Here is a 17,513-nt window from a genome sequence, read left to right as displayed (position 1 = left end):
CTCTGAGCCAATAGGAGGCCCTCCCTGCCTCGACACTGTTTAACCTCTGAACCAATAGGAGGCCCTCCCTGCCTCGACACTGTTTAACCTCTGAACCAATAGGAGGCCCTCCCTGCCTTGACACTGTTTAACCTCTGAACCAATAGGAGGCCCTCCCTGCCTTGACACTGTTTAACCTCTGAACCAATAGGAGGCCCTCCCTGCCTTGACACTGTTTAACCTCTGAACCAATAGGAGGTCCTCCCTGCCTCGACACTGTTTAACCTCTGAACCAATAGGAGGTCCTCCCTGCCTCGACTTCTGATCCCAGTGTCTAAATTAATGAAAAGCCAGATGAAATGCAGAGCAGTTCAAAAACATTCAAACATGTGAGGAATTGTCCACCGAAACAGATACTCTCTCTACCCCTCCCCCTCCTCTCTCCCTCCCCTCCCCTCCCTCCCTCCCTCCATCTCTCCCTCCCCTCCTCTCTCCCTCCCCCTCCCCGTCTCCCTCCCCCTCTCCTCCCTCCTCCTCCCTCCCCTCCCCTCTCTCTCCCTCCATCTCTCTCCCTCCCTCCATCTCTCCCCCTCTCCTCCCCCTCTCCCTCCTCCCCGTCTCTCCCCCTCCCCCTCCCTCCCTCTCCCTCCCCCCTCCCTCCATCTCTCCCTCCCCTCTCTCTCTCCCTCCCCTCCCCCTCTCCCTCCCTCCATCTCTCTCCCTCCCCCTCCCCCCTCTCTCCTCCCCCTCTCTCCCCTCCCCTCTCCTCCCTCCATCCTCTCTCCTCCCCCCCTCTCCCTCCATCTCTCCCTCTCCCCTCCCTCCTCCATCTCCCCCCCTCTCCTCCTCTCTCTCCCTCCCTCCCCCTCTCCTCCCTCCATCTCTCTCCCTCCCCTCTCCCCGTCCCTCCCTCCCCTCTCTCCTCCTCTCCCTCTCCCCTCCTCCCCTCCCCAGTCTCTCTCCCTCCCTCCCTCCCTCCCTCCCTCCCTCCATCTCTCTCCCTCCCCCCTCCCTCCTCCCTCCATCTCTCTCTCCCTCCCTCCCCTCCCCTCTCTCCTCCATCTCTCCTCCCCTCCCCCTCTCCTCCCTCCATCTCTCTCTCCCTCCCTCCCCCTCTCCCCCTCCCTTCTACTCTGGGTGTAAGCAGTGTCTCTGTTACTCCCCCTCCCTCCCCCTCCCTCCCTCCCTCCCTCCCCCTCTCCTCCCTCTCTCTGGGTGTAAGCCCTACTGTTACTCCCCCTCCCCCTCCCTCTCTCCCTCCATCTCTCTCCCTCCCCCCTCTCCTTCCTCCTCTCCCTCCTCCCCCCTCTCTCTCCCCTCTACTCTGGGTGTAAGCAGTGTCTACTGTTACTCCCCCTCCCCCCCTCTCCTCCCCCCTCTCTCTGGGTGTAAGCAGTGTCTACTGTTACTCCCCCTCCCCTCTCCCTCCCTCCATCTCTCTCCCTCCCCCTCCCCTCTCCTCCCCCCTCTACTCTGGGTGTAAGCAGTGTCTACTGTTACTCCCCCCCTCTCCTCCCTCCATCTCTCTCCCCTCCCCCTCCTCTCTCCCTCCCTCCTCCCTCCCCTCCCCTCTCTCCCCCTCCTGGGTGTATCAGTGTCTCTCCCCCCTCCCCCTCTCCTCCCTCCATCTCTCTCCCTCCCCTCCCCCTCTCCTCCCTCCATCTCTCCCTCCCCTCCCTCTCCCCCTCCATCTCTCCCCTCCCTCCCCTCCCCCTCCATCTCTCTCCTCCCTCCCCCTCTCCTCCCCCTCCCTCCTCCCTCCCATCTCTCTCTCTCCCTCCCCCTCCTCCCCCCTCTCCCTCTCTCTCTCTCCCTCCCTCCCCCTCTCCTCTCCTCCTCCCTCCCTCCCCCTCCCCCCCTCTCCTCCCCTCTACTCTGGGTGTAAGCAGTGTCTGTTACTCCCTCTCCCCCTCCCCCTCTCTCCTCCCCCTCTACTCTGGGTGTAAGCAGTGTCTACTGTTACTCCCCTCCCCTCTCCTCCCTCCATCTCTCTCCCTCCCCTCCCCTCTCCTCCCCCTCTACTCTGGGTGTAAGCAGTGTCTACTGTTACTCTCCCTCCCCTCTCCTCCCCCTCTCTCCCTCCATCTCTCTCCCTCCCCCTCCTCTCTCCTCCCTCCATCCCCCTCTCCTCCCCCTCCATCTCTCTCCTCCCCCTCTCCTCCCTCCATCTCTCTCCCTCCCTCCCCCCCCTCTCCTCCCTCCATCTCTCTCCCCTCCCCCTCCCCCATCTCTCCCTCCCCTCTCCCTCCCTCCATCTCTCTCCTCTCCCTCCCCCTCTCCATCTCTCTCTCCCTCCCTCCCCCTCTCCATCTCCTCCCTCCCTCCCCCTCTCCTCCCTCCATCTCTCTCCCTCCCTCCCCCTCTCCTCCCCCTCTCCCTCCCTCCATCTCTCTCTCTCCCTCCCCTCCCCCATCTCCTCTATCTCTCTCCCTCCCTCCCCCTCTCCTCCCCCTCTACTCTGGGTGTAAGCAGTGTCTACTGTTACTCCCCCTCCCCTCCCCTCTCCTCCCTCCATCTCTCTCCTCCTCCCCTCTCCTCCCCTCTACTCTGGGTGTAAGCAGTGTCTACTGTTACTCCCCCTCCCCTCCCTCTCTCCTTCTCCATCTCTCTCCCTCCCCTCCCCCTCCATCTCTCCCCCTCTCTCTACTCTGGGTGTAAGCAGTGTCTACTGTTACTCTCCCTCCCCCTCCTCCCTCCATCTCTCTCCCCTCCCCCTCCTCTCTCCCTCCCCTCTCCCCGTCTCTCCCTACCCCTCTCCTCCCTCCATCTCTCTCCCTCCCCTCTCCTCCTCCATCTCTCTCCCTCCCTCCCCCCCCTCCTCCCTCCATCTCTCTCCCTCCCCCTCCCCGTCTCTCCCTCCCCCTCTCCTCCCCTCCATCCATCTCTCTCCCCCTCCCTCCCCCTCTCCTCCCTCCATCTCTCTCCCTCCTTCCCCCTCTCCTCCCTCCATCTCCCCCCTCCCCCTCTCCTCCCTCCATCTCTCTCCCTCCCACTCCCCCCCCTCTCCTCCCTCCATCTCTCCCTCCCTCCCCTCCTCCCCTCCATCTCTCTCCCTCCCTCCCCCCCTCTCCTCCCTCCATCTCTCTCCCTCCCTCCCCCTCTCCTCCCTCCATCTCTCTCACTCCTTCCCCCTTTCCTCCCTCCATCTCCCCCTCCCCCTCTCCTCCCTCCATCTCTCCCTCCCTCCCTCCCCTCTCCTCCCTCCATCTCTCTCCCTCCCCTCCCCGTCTCTCCCTCCCCCTCTCCTCCCTCCATCTCTCTCCCTCCCTCCCCCTCTCCTCCCCCTCTCCTCCCTCCATCTCTCTCTCTCCCTCCCCCTCCCCTCTCCTCCCTCTCTCTCTCCCTCCCTCCCCTCTCCTCCCCTTCTCTCTGGGTGTAAGCAGTGTCTACTGTTACTCCCCCTCCCCTCCCCCTCTCCTCCCTCCATCTCTCTCCCTCCCTCCCCTCTCCTCCCCTTCTACTCTGGGTGTAAGCAGTGTCTACTGTTACTCCCCCTCCCTCTCCCTCTCTCCCTCCATCTCTCTCCCCTCCCCTCCCCTCTCCTTCCCCTCCCTCCCTCCCCCTCCCCCTCTCCTCCCCTTCTACTCTGGGTGTAAGCAGTGTCTACTGTTACTCCCCTCCCCCTCCCTCTCTCCTCCCTCCAGCTCTCTCTCTCCCCCCCTCCCCTCCATCTCTCTCCCTCCCTCCCCCTCTCCTCCCCTTCTACTCTGGGTGTAAGCAGTGTCTACTGTTACTCCCCCTCCCCCCTCACTCTCTCCTCCCTCCATCTCTCTCCCTCCCCTCCCCCTCTCCTCCCCTCCCTCCCTCCCCCCTCCCCCTCTCCTCCCCCTCTACTCTGGGTGTAAGCAGTGTCTACTGTTACTCCCCCTCCACCTCTCCTCCCTCCATCTCTCTCCCTCCCCTCCCCCTCTCCTTCCCCCCTCCCTCCCCCCCCCTCTCCTCCCCCTCTACTCTGGGTGTAAGCAGTGTCTACTGTTACTCCCCTCCCCCTCTCCTCCCTCCATCTCTCTCCCTCCTCCCCTCCCCCTCTCCTCCCCCCTTCTACTCTGGGTGTAAGCAGTGTCTACTGTTACTCCCCCTCCCCCTCTCCTCCCTCCATCTCTCTCCCTCCCCCTCCCCCTCCCTCCCCCTCTCCTCCCCTTCTACTCTGGGTGTAAGCAGTGTCTACTGTTACTCCCCCTCCCCCTCTCCTCCCCATCTACTCTGGGTGTAAGCAGTGTCTACTGTTACTCCCCCTCCCTCCCCCTCCTCCCTCCATCTCTCCCTCCCCCTCCCCCCTTCCCCCCTCCCCCCCCCCCCGTCTCTCCCTCCCCTCTCCTCCCCCCATCTCTCTCCCTCCCTCCCCTCTCCTTCCCCTCCCTCCCCCTCCCCCTCTCCTTCCCTCCCTCCCCCCTCTCCTTCCCCTCTCTCCCTCCCCCCTCTCCTCCCCTCTACTCTGGGTGTAAGCAGCGTCTACTGTTACTCCCTCTTCGTGCTTTAGTGTAATAAGGCACATTTGGGATGCAAAGAATCGGCTTTACGGCCATGTACAAGTTGTCTCAAAATATCCCTTCTTTAAAGAGGACTTTAGAGTTTGAAGTGTTAGCTAGTGGGACTTCACAGCTTAGCCTCTCCCCATGTCATAAACTGGTAGCTGATTGGGAAGTATGAGATGGCTTACGGAAAGAGGAAATTCTCTAAATGTTTTCCATTGTCAAGTGGATCAGCACATCAGCATTTCCTCCGTCCCTAATGGCACCCTATTCCCTAAAGTACTGCACTATGGGCCCTGGTCTAAAGTAGTTCACTATGGGGCCTGGTCTAAAGTAGTTCACTATGGGCCCTGGTCTAAAGTAGTACACTATAGGCCCTGGTCTAAAGTAGTACACTATAGGCCCTGGTCTAAAGTAGTACACTATTGGCCCTGGTCTAAAGTAGTACACTATGGGCCCTGGTCTAAAGTAGTACACTATAGGCCCTGGTCTAAAGTAGTACACTATAGGCCCTGATCTAAAGTAGTACAATATAGGTCCTGGTCTAAAGTAGTGCACTATTGGCCCTGGTCTAAAGTAGTACACTATAGGCCCTGATCTAAAGTAGTTCAATATAGGCCCTGGTCTAAAGTAGTGCACTATTGGCCCTGGTCTAAAGTAGTGCACTATAGGCCCTGGTCTAAAGTAGTTCACTATAGGCCCTGGTCTAAAGTACTGCACTATGGGCCCTGGTCTAAAGTACTGCACTATGGGCCCTGGTCTAAAGTAGTTCACTATAGGCCCTGGTCTAAAGTACTGCACTATGGGCCCTGGTCTAAAGTAGTTCACTATGGGCCCTGGTAACTTCCGGCGCCGACAGAGATGGCCGCCTCGCTTCGCGTTCCTAGGAAACTATGCAGTTTTTTGTTTTTTTACGTGTTATTTCTTACATTAGTACCCCAGGTCATCTTAGGGTTCATTACATACAGTCGAGAAGAACTACTGAATATAAGATCAGCGTCAACTCACCATCAGTACGACCAAGAATATGTTTTCCGCGACGCGGATCCGGTGTTCTGCCTTACAAACAGGACAACGGAATGGATCGCATGCAGCGACCCAAGGAAACGACTCCGAAAAAGAGGGAAACGTAGCGATCTTCTGGTCAGACTCAGGACAAGGGCACATCGCGCACCACTCCCTAGCATTCTTCTTGCCAATGTCCAGTCTCTTGACAACAAGGTTGACGAAATCCGAGCAAGGGTAGCATTCCAGAGGGACATCAGAGACTGCAACGTTCTCTGCTTCACGGAAACATGGCTTACTGGGAAGACGCTATCCGATGCGGTGCAGCCAACAGGTTTCTCCACGCATCGCGCCGACAGAAACAAACATCTTTCTGGTAAGAAGAGTGGCGGGGGCGTATGCCTCATGACTAACGAGACATGGTGTGATGAAGGAAACATACAGGAACTCAAATCCTTCTGTTCACCTGATTTAGAATTCCTCACAATCAAATGTAGACCGCATTATCTTCCAAGAGAATTCTCTTCGATTATAATCACAGCCGTATATATCCCCCCCAAGCAGACACATCGATGGCTCTGAACGAACTTTATTTAACTCTTTGCAAACTGGAAACCATTTATCCGGAGGCTGCATTCATTGTAGCTGGGGATTTTAACAAAGCTAATCTGAAAACAAGACTCCCTAAATTGTATCAGCATATCGATTGCGCAACCAGGGGTGGTAAAACCTTGGATCACTGTTACTCTAACTTCCGCGACGCATATAAGGCCCTGCCCCGCCCCCCTTTCGGAAAAGCTGACCACGACTCCATTTTGTTGATCCCTGCCTACCGGCAGAAACTGAAACAAGAGGCTCCCACGCTGAGGTCTGTCCAACGCTGGTCAGACCAAGCTGACTCCACACTCCAAGACTGCTTCCATCACGTGGACTGGGACATGTTTCGTATTGCGTCAGATAAAAATATTGACGAATACGCTGATTCGGTGTGCGAGTTCATTAGAACGTGCGTTGAAGATGTCGTTCCCATAGCAACGATAAAAACATTCCCTAACCAGAAACCGTGGATTGATGGCAGCATTCGCGTGAAACTGAAAGCGCGAACCACTGCTTTTAATCAGGGCAAGGTGTCTGGCAACATGACCGAATACAAACAGTGCAGCTATTCCCTCCGCAAGGCTATTAAACAAGCTAAGTACAGAGACAAAGTAGAATCTCAATTCAACGGCTCAGACACAAGAGGCATGTGGCAGGGTCTACAGTCAATCACGGACTACAAGAAGAAACCCAGCCCAGTCACGGACCAGGATGTCTTGCTCCCAGGCAGACTAAATAACTTTTTTGCCCGCTTTGAGGACAATACAGTGCCACTGACACGGCCTGCAACGAAAACAGGTCTCTCCTTCACTGCAGCCGAGGTGAGTAAGACATTTAAACGTGTTAACCCTCGCAAGGCTGCAGGCCCAGACGGCATCCCCAGCCGCGCCCTCAGAGCATGCGCAGACCAGCTGGCCGGTGTGTTTACGGACATATTCAATCAATCCCTATACCAGTCTGCTGTTCCCACGTGCTTCAAGAGGGCCACCATTGTTCCTGTTCCCAAGAAAGCTAAGGTAACTGAGCTAAACGACTACCGCCCCGTAGCACTCACTTCCGTCATCATGAAGTGCTTTGAGAGACTAGTCAAGGACCATATCACCTCCACCCTACCTGACACCCTAGACCCACTCCAATTTGCTTACCGCCCAAATAGGTCCACAGACGATGCAATCTCAACCACACTGCACACTGCCCTAACCCACCTGGACAAGAGGAATACCTATGTGAGAATGCTGTTCATCGACTACAGCTCGGCATTCAACACCATAGTACCCTCCAAGCTCGTCATCAAGCTCGAGACCCTGGGTCTCGACCCGCCCTGTGCAACTGGGTACTGGACTTCCTGACGGGCCGCCCCCAGAAGGTGAGGGTAGGCAACAACATCTCCTCCCGCTGATCCTCAACACGGGGCCCCACAAGGGTGCGTTCTGAGCCCTCTCCTGTACTCCCTGTTCACCCACGACTGCGTGGCCACGCACGCCTCCAACTCAATCATCAAGTTTGCGGACGACACAAAAGTGGTAGGCTTGATTACCAACAACGACGAGACGGCCTACAGGGAGGAGGTGAGGGCCCTCGAGTGTGGTGTCAGGAAAATAACCTCACACTCAACGTCAACAAAACTAAGGAGATGATTGTGGACTTCAGGAAACAGCAGAGGGAACACCCCCCTATCCACATCGATGGAACAGTAATGGAGAGGGTAGCAAGTTTTAAGTTCCTCGGCATACACATCACAGACAAACTGAATTGGTCCACTCACACTGACAGCGTCGTGAAGAAGGCGCAGCAGCGCCTCTTCAACCTCAGGAGGCTGAAGAAATTCGGCTTGTCACCAAGAGCACTCACAAACTTCTACAGATGCACAATCGAGAGCATCCTGGCGGGCTGTATCACCGCCTGGTACGGCAACTGCTCCGCCCTCAACCGTAAGGCTCTCCAGAGGGTAGTGAGGTCTGCACAACGCATCACCGGGGGCAAACTACCTGCCCTCCAGGACACCTACACCACCCGATGTTACAGGAAGGCCATAAAGATCATCAAGGACATCAACCACCCGAACCACTGCCTGTTCACCCCGCTATCATCCAGAAGGCGAGGTCAGTACAGGTGCATCAAAGCTGGGACCGAGAGACTGAAAAACAGCTTCTATCTCAAGGCCATCAGACTGTTAAACAGCCACCACTAACATTGAGTGGCTGTTGCCAACACACTGTCATTGACACTGACCCAACTCCAGCCACTTTAATAATGGGAATTGATGGGAAATGATGTAAATATATCACTAGCCACTTTAAACAATGCTACCTTATATAATGTTACTGACCCTACATTATTCATCTCATATGCATACGTATATACTGTACTCTACATCATCGACTGCATCCTTATGTAATACATGTATCACTAGCCACTTTAACTATGCCACTTTGTTTACTTTGTCTACATACTCATCTCATATGTATATACTGTACTCGATACCATCTACTGTATGCTGCCCTGTACCATCACTCACTCATATATCCTTATGTACATATTCTTTATCCCCTTACACTGTGTATAAGACAGTAGTTTTGGAATTGTTAGTTAGATTACTTGTTGGTTATTACTGCATTGTCGGAACTAGAAGCACAAGCATTTCGATACACTCGCATTAACATCTGCTAACCATGTGTATGTGACAAATAAAATTTGATTCAATTTGATTTGATTTGATTTGGTCTAAAGTAGTACAATATAGGCCCTGGTCTAAAGTAGTACACTACTGGCCCTGGTCTAAAGTAGTACAATATAGGCCCTGGTCTAAAGTAGTACACTACTGGCCCTGGTCTAAAGTAGTGCACTATAGACCCTGGTCTAAAGTAGTGCACTATAGACCCTGGTCTAAAGTAGTACACAATAGGCCCTGGTCTAAAGTAGTGCACTATAGGCCCTGGTCTAAAGTAGTGCACTGGATAGGGAACGTGGTGCCATTTTGGACTCAGACACAGACTAACGTAAATAAAACAATTCTTACTGTTTCTTTTAGCTTTACTTTCAAGCCCCATACATCATTCCCCTGTCATACTGTCAAAACAAATCATTGGTATACGATCCCCTGATGGCATTTCCTGTTTGAGAAATAATTACAGACTATAATGATATAGCTTTTGAGACCCTCCCTAATGGCACCCTATCCCCAGTATAGTGCACTATGGACTCTGGTCAAATGTAGTGACTATAAAGGGAATAGGGAGAAATTTGGTACACGTCAGTATTGAGTTGGCTAAGGTGACAGTCACAGGCCCTAAACAGTGGGGTTAGCCAGTTCAGAAGAGAATATGTCTTCTTCGTGGCTCAGAAGAGAATATGTCTTCTTCGTGGCTCAGAAGAGAATATGTCTTCTTCGTGGCTCAGAAGAGAATATGTCTTCTTCGTGGCTCAGAAGAGAATATGTCTTCTTCGTGGCTCAGAAGAGAATATGTCTTCTTCGTGGCTCAGAAGAGAATATGTCTTCTTCGTGGCTCAGAAGAGAATATGTCTTCTTCGTGGCTCAGAAGAGAATATGTCTTCTTCGTGGCTACATCTACGTATTCTGTTTATTGGTCAAACGGATGAACTACCAATTGACTGTTTCCTCAATTTATAAACATAATTTACTGTGGTCTATTTTGAGACGATCCCTTTAATATGTAGTTAAGTAGAGGTGTGGGTGAGAGGGTTGTTGTAACCTTTACTCAGATCACAATACATCATTGTACCATATGCTACAATAAGGTCCAATACAGGGTTGTTGTAGCCTTTTTGTGACCTAGTACTTTATCATTCAACACAATGTTATTTTCATGGTCCATCCAATCACATTTGGAATTGACAATAAATGTGGACATCAATTCAATGTAAAATGTTTCAGTACATTGCCTCTGTCAGCCAACCTACTCAGTTACTCTGAATGTGCTATGCCTGACATCACTGTTCGGCTGCAAACTGACGTCTGGCATAGCTATGGCACTACCAGGCTAACTGCATTGTTGAGCCTCCGTTACACCAGCCTGAGGGTGAGCAGAGCCCCATGCCAGACACAGTCCAGCCAGAGTGTGAGCAGAGCCCCATGCCAGACACAGACCAGCCTGAGGGTGAGCAGAGCCCCATGCCAGACACAGACAAGCCAGAGGGTGAGCAGAGCCCCATGCCAGACACAGCCCAGCCAGAGGGTGAGCAGAGCCCCATGCCAGACACAGACCAGCCTGAAGGTGAGCAGAACCCCATGCCAGACACAGACCAGCCTGAGGGTGAGCAGAGCCCCATGCCAGACACAGACCAGCCTGAAGGATGAGCAGAGCCCCATGCCAGACACAGACCAGCCTGAGGGTGAGCAGAGCCCCATGCCAGACACAGTCCAGCCTGAGGGTGAGCAGAGCCCCATGCCAGACACAGACCAGCCTGAGGGTGAGCAGAGCCCCATGCCAGACACAGACAAGCCAGAGGGTGAGCAGAGCCCCATGCCAGACACAGACCAGCCAGAGGGTGAGCAGAGACCCATGCCAGACACAGACCAGAGGGTGAGCAGAGCCCCATGCCAGACACAGCCCAGCCAGAGGGTGAGCAGAGCCCCATGCCAGACACAGACCAGCCTGAAGGTGAGCAGAACCCCATGCCAGACACAGACCAGCCTGAGGGTGAGCAGAGCCCCATGCCAGACACAGACCAGCCTGAGGATGAGCAGAGCCCCATGCCAGACACAGACCAGCCTGAGGGTGAGCAGAGCCCCATGCCAGACACAGTCCAGCCTGAGGGTGAGCAGAGCCCCATGCCAGACACAGACCAGCCTGAGGGTGAGCAGAGCCCCATGCCAGACACAGCCCAGCCAGAGGGTGAGCAGAGCCCCATGCCAGACACAGACCAGAGGGTGAGCAGAGCCCCATGCCACGCTCAGTTAAGGGCAGTTAAAAGGGCTCAGTATTCCACTAGTCTTGCTCGCCAGAGTCATGGCTCTGCAGTGTGGTCGTTGTTGTACACTACAAGTTTGCATTTTCCTGCTTTACATGGAAAATTCTCCGCAAACAAAAGAGTGATCAAATTAAGATCCTACATCTGTAATAGGCCTACAGCTGGAATATCTGATAGGACGGATCTAATCTGTACGAAATTAAAATGGAACAATGAAGTTGATGACCACTTTCTCAGAGGATATTAATAGTGTAAATAACAGAATTGTTACCAGGCGTCTCCTCTCCTCTTCCACTGTGTTCAGTAGCTGGGAGAACTCCTTGAACGACTGGGCTGGAAAACAAAAGAACATACAGTATCTCTTTAATCTCTCATCTAATATCACTTCTGGGTTAAAGGTCATATACACAGTTCAAGTAACAAATGAACGTGGGAAACATCAATGTGGCAGGGGATCGATATAGGTTCCATTAAGTAAATATACATTGATCTATAGTGTCAGGTACTTAAATTAATGTAATGGAGTTTATAGGTCAGAGTATGTCAAATCAATGTAATGGAGTTTATAGGTCAGAGTATGTTAAATCAATGTAATGGAGTTTATAGGTCAGAGTATGTTAAATCAATGTAATGGAGTTTATAGGTCAGAGTATGTTAAATCAATGTAATGGAGTTTATTAGGTGGAGTTTATAGGTCAGAGTATGTTAAATCAATGTAATGGAGTTTATAGGTCAGAGTATGTTAAATCAATGTAATGGAGTTTATAGGTCAGAGTATGTTAAATCAATGTAATGGAGTTTATAGGTCAGAGTATGTTAAATTAATGTAATGGAGTTTATAGGTCAGAGTATGTTAAATTAATGTAATGGAGTTTACAGGATGAGTCAATGGATTAAATCATAAGTATGGGTTCAATAAGCATGACAACATAGGGTCCTGGGTTCAATAAGCATGACAACATAGGGCCCTGGGTTCAATGAACATGACAACATAGGGCCCTGGGTTCAATGAGCATGACAACATAGGGCCCTGGGTTCAATAAGCATGACAACATAGGGCCCTGGGTTCAATAAGCATGACAACATAGGGCCCTGGGTTCAATAAGCATGACACCATAGGGCCCTGGGTTCAATAAGCATGACAACATAGGGCCCTGGGTTCAATAAGCATGACAACATAGGGCCCTGGGTTCAATGAGCATGACAACATAGGGCCCTGGGTTCAATGAGCATGACAACATATGGCCCTGGGTTCAATAAGCATGACAACATAGGGCCCTGGGTTCAATAAGCATGACAACATAGGGCCCTGGGTTCAATAAGCATGACAACATAGGGCCCTGGGTTCAATAAGCATGACAACATAGGGCCCTGGGTTCAATAAGCATGACAACATAGGGCCCTGGGTTCAATAAGCATGACAACATAGGGCCCTGGGTTCACGATAAGCATGACAACATAGGGCCCTGGGATCAAAGCATGACAACATAGGCCCTGGGTTCAATAAGCATGACAACATAGGGCCCTGGGTTCAATAAGCATGACAACATAGGGCCCTGGGGTCAATAAGCATGACAACATAGGGCCCTGGGATCAATAAGCATGACAACATAGGGCCCTGGGTTCAATGAGCATGACAACATAGGGCCCTGGGATCAATAAGCATGACAACATAGGGCCCTGGGTTCAATAAGCATGACAACATAGGGCCCTGGGATCAATAAGCATGACAACATAGGGCCCTGGGTTCAATAAGCATGACAACATAGGGCCCTGGGTTCAATAAGCATGACAACATAGGGCCCTGGGTTCAATAAGAATGACAACATAGGGCCCTGGGATCAATAAGCATGACAACATAGGGCCCTGGGATCAATAAGCATGACAACATAGGGCCCTGGGATCAATAAGCATGACAACATAGGGCCCTGGGATCAATAAGCATGACAACATAGGGCCCTGGGTTCTACTGGGTCTGTATTTAGACAGTGTCTCAGTAGGAGAGCTGATCCAGGATCAGTTTAGCCATTTTAAACGTAGTCAATAACATTACATGGTGACCTGGTTCTGCACTTCTTCTCGCTAGAAGACAACTCTCTGTATGACATACATAGCTGAACCCTGGACCCGTTACAGTAACAGAACTCTCCCATAGCTGAACCCTGGCTAGACCGGAACAGATACATTCACCTTGTCTAATAACTGTATACACTGTCTACATACGTAGCATAGCAACATTATGGTGATCCATACTACTGTAGTTGTTGAAAAACCCCATGTAAGAGTACCAGTAGTAATAGTGGTTTCACCCTGGCTGTAACATTCACCGTCCAGCCTAAACGGTCTGAACTGACAGTGGACTGGAGTTAGATGGCCGTACAGCTTCATTAAATACGGCTCCAGATAATGTATGGGTCCAAAATGGCACCCTATTGCCTATATAGCGCACATCTTTAGCTAGCTAGCTTTTTCAAGCAGAAATTTGCTTCCTGCAACACTAACTCGAAAAAGTTCTGGGACACTGTAAAGTCCATGGAGAATAAGAACACCTCCTCCCAGCTGCCCACTGCACTGAAGATAGGAAACACTGTCACCACTGATAAATCCACCATAATTGAGAATTTCAATAAGCATTTTTCTACGGCTGGCCATGCTTTCCACCTGGCTACTCCTACCCCGGTCAACAGCACTGCACCCCCCACAGCAACTCGCCCAAGCCTTCCCCATTTCTCCTTCTCCCAAATCCGTTCAGCTGATATTCTGAAAGAGCTGCAAAATCTGGACCCCTACAAATCAGCCGGCCTAGACAATCTGGACCCTTTCTTTTTAAAATGATCTGCCGAAATTGTTGCCACCCCTATTACTAGCCTGTTCAACCTCTCTTTCGTGTCGTCTGAGATTCCCAAAGATTGGAAAGCAGCTGCGGTCATCCCCCTCTTCAAAGAGGGGGACACTCTTGACCCAAACTGCTACAGACCTATATCTATCCTACCATGCCTTTCTAAGGTCTTTGAAAGCCAAGTCAACAAACAGATTACCGACCATTTCGAATCTCACCATACCTTCTCTGCTATGCAATCTGGTTTCAGAGCTGGTCATGGGTGCACCTCAGCCACGCTCAAGGTCCTAAACGATATCTTAACCGCCATCGATAAGAAACATTACTGTGCAGCCGTATTCATTGATCTGGCCAAGGCTTTCGACTCTGTCAATCACCACATCCTCATCGGCAGACTCGACAGCCTTGGTTTCTCAAATGATTGCCTCGCCTGGTTCACCAACTACTTCTCTGATAGAGTTCAGTGTGTCAAATCGGATGGTCTGCTGTCCGGACCTCTGGCAGTCTCTATGGGGGTGCCACAGGGTTCAATTCTTGGACCGACTCTCTTCTCTGTATACATCAATGAGGTTTGCTCTTGCTGCTGGTGAGTCTCTGATCCACCTCTACGCAGACGACACTATTCTGTATACTTCTGGCCCTTCTTTGGATACTGTGTTAACAACCCTCCAGGCAAGCTTCAATGCCATACAACTCTCCTTCCGTGGCCTCCAATTGCTCTTAAATACAAGTAAAACTAAATGCATGCTCTTCTTGCATGCTCTTCAACCGATCGCTACCTGCACCTGCCCGCCTGTCCATCATCACTACTCTGGACGGCTCTGACTTAGAATACGTGGACAACTACAAATACTTAGGTGTCTGGTTAGACTGTAAACTCTCCTTCCAGACCCATATCAAACATCTCCAATCCAAAGTTAAATCTAGAATTGGCTTCCTATTTCGCAAAAAAGCATCCTTCACTCATGCTGCCAAACATACCCTTGTAAAACTGACCATCCTACCAATCCTTGACTTTGGCGATGTCATTTACAAAATAGCCTCCAATACCCTACTCAACCAATTAGATGCAGTCTATCAGAGTGCAATCCGTTTTGTCACCAAAGCCCCATATACTACCCACCATTGCGACCTGTACGCTCTCGTTGGCTGGCCCTCGCTTCATACTCGTCGCCAAACCCACTGGCTCCATGTCATCTACAAGACCCTGCTAGGTAAAGTCCCCCCTTATCTCAGCTCGCTGGTCACCATAGTCACTGTAGCACACGCTCCAGCAGGTATATCTCTCTAATCACCCCCAAAACCAATTCTTTCTTTGGCCGCCTCTCCTTCCAGTTCTCTGCTGCCAATGACTGGAACGAACCACAAAAATCTCTGAAACTGGAAACACTTATCTCCCTCACTAGCTTTAAGCACCAACTGTTAGAGCATCTCACAGATTACTGCACCTGTACATAGCCCACCTATAATGTAGCCCAAACAACTACCTCTTTCCCTACTGTATTTAATTTATTTATTTATTTTGGTCCTTTGCACCCCATTATTTTTTATTTCTACTTTGCACATTCTTCCACTGCAAATCTACCATTCCAGTGTTTTACTTGCTATATTGTATTTACTTTGCCACCATGGCCTTTTTTTGCCTTTACCTCCCTTATCTCACCTCATTTGCTCACATCGTATATAGACTTGTTTATACTGTATTATTGACTGTATGTTTGTTTTACTCCATGTGTAACTCTGTGTTGTTGTATGTGTCGAACTGCTTTGCTTTATCTTGGCCAGGTCGCAAATGTAAATGAGAACTTGTTCTCAACTTTGCCTACCTGGTTAAATAAAGGTGAAAAAAAATATATATATATTTTTTTACCTGGCCTCTGGTCAGAAGTAGTGCACTTCAAAGGGAATAGGGTGCCATTTGGAACGCGTGCACTGACTGTTCTGTGTTTAGGTCCAGCCATTTAAACAGGGTCTGAGAGAGGAGGTTCCCTGCTGCTCGGCTTGCCAGCACAGAGACATCATTATCAACAACTACACAACCTGGCATGGGCTATCATCCAGACTAGAGGTCGACCGATTATGATTTTTCAACGCCAATACCGATACCAATTATTGGAGGACCAAAAAATGCGATACCGATTATTTGATTTTTTTGTTTGTAATAATGACAATTACAACAATACTGAATGAACACTTATTTTAACTTAATATAATACATCAATCAAATCAATTTAGCCTCAAATAAATAATGATACATGTTTCATTTGGTTTAAATAATGCAAAAAACTAAGTGTTGGAGAAGAAAGTAAAAGTGCAATATGTGCTATGTAAGAAAGCTAACGTTTAAGTTCCTTGCTCAGAACATGAGAACATATGAAAGCTGGTGGTTCCTTTTAACAATATTCAAGAGGCTTCAATATTCCCAGGTAAGAAGTTTTAGGCTGTAGTTATTATAGGAATTATATAACTATTTCTCTCTATACCATTTGTATTTCATTAACCTTTGACTATTGGATGTTCTTACAGGCACTTTAGTATTGAAAGTGTAACAGTATAGCTTCCGTCCCTCTCCTCGCTCCTCCCCGGGCTCGAACCAGCAACACAACGACAACAGCCACCATCGAAGCAGCGTTACCCATGCAGAGCAAGGGAAACAACTACTAGAAGGCTCAGAGCGAGTGACGTTTGAAAAGCTATTAGCGCACGCTAACTAGCTAGCCATTTACACCAGCCTCATCTCGGGAGTTGATAGGCTTGAAGTCATAAACAGCGCAATGCTTGACGCACAACGAAGAGCTGCTGGCAAAACCTGAGAAAGTGCTGTTTGAATGAATGTTTACGCGCCTGCTTCTGCCTACCACCGCTCAGTCAGATACTTAGATACATGTATGCTCAGTCTTGAAGTCATAAACAGCGCAAGATTGGATCCCCCGAGCTGACAAGGTGAACATCTGTCGTTCTGCCCATGAACAAAGCAGTTAACCCACCGTTCCTAGGCCGTCTCTCTCTCTCTCTCTCTCTCTCTCTCTCTCTCTCTCTCTCTCTCAATTCAAGGGGCATTGTTGGCATGGGAAACACATGTTAAAATTGCCAAAGCTATGTCTGTCTGTCTGTCTGTCTGTCTGTCTGCCTGTCTGTCTGTCTGTCTGTCTGTCTGTTCTCCAATAAGTATATGCCAGACAGTGTAACACCTCTACTACAGTACAGGAGGTTCCTGTTAAAGACTTCCTTTATCACCTCATCAGCAGCACAGCCCTCTCAGCTGGAGACCCTGCCTGTCCCAAATGGCAACTTATTACCTATATAGTGCTGTGCATACAGTAGTTCCCTATGGATCCTAGTCAAAAGTAGTGCGCCATATAGGTAAATAGGGGGCAATTTGTGATGCTGCTGCTGATGGGAGGAGATTAGACGCTTAAGAGAGGAAATGGAAGTCAGAGAGAGGTAACCAGGGTTACAGCTTGACCGGGAAACGGAGGAGAAAACCACCAATAGGTCTGAGTCATGGAGAGAGAGAGAGAGAGAGAGAGAGAGAGAGAACAGAGAGAGAAAAGAGAGAGATAGAGAGAAGAGAGAGAGAACAGAGAGAGAACAGAGAAAGAGAAAGAGAGAGAACAGAGAGAGAGAGAGAGACAGAGAGAGAGAGAGAGAACAGAGAGAGAACAGAGAGAGAACAGAGAAAGAGAAAG

At 50.7% G+C, this 17,513-nt stretch overlaps 1 pseudogene; it reads right to left on the bottom strand.

The window, feature by feature from the left end:
* The window catches only part of LOC115127724 (rho GTPase-activating protein 42-like), a 249,534-nt pseudogene that overhangs the window by 182,982 nt on the left and 49,039 nt on the right, over positions 1 to 17,513 (bottom strand).

This window comes from Oncorhynchus nerka, linkage group LG11 (assembly GCF_034236695.1).
Source record: "Oncorhynchus nerka isolate Pitt River linkage group LG11, Oner_Uvic_2.0, whole genome shotgun sequence".
Lineage (NCBI taxonomy): Eukaryota > Metazoa > Chordata > Actinopteri > Salmoniformes > Salmonidae > Oncorhynchus > Oncorhynchus nerka.
This window is presented reverse-complemented; position numbering and strand designations above follow the sequence as displayed.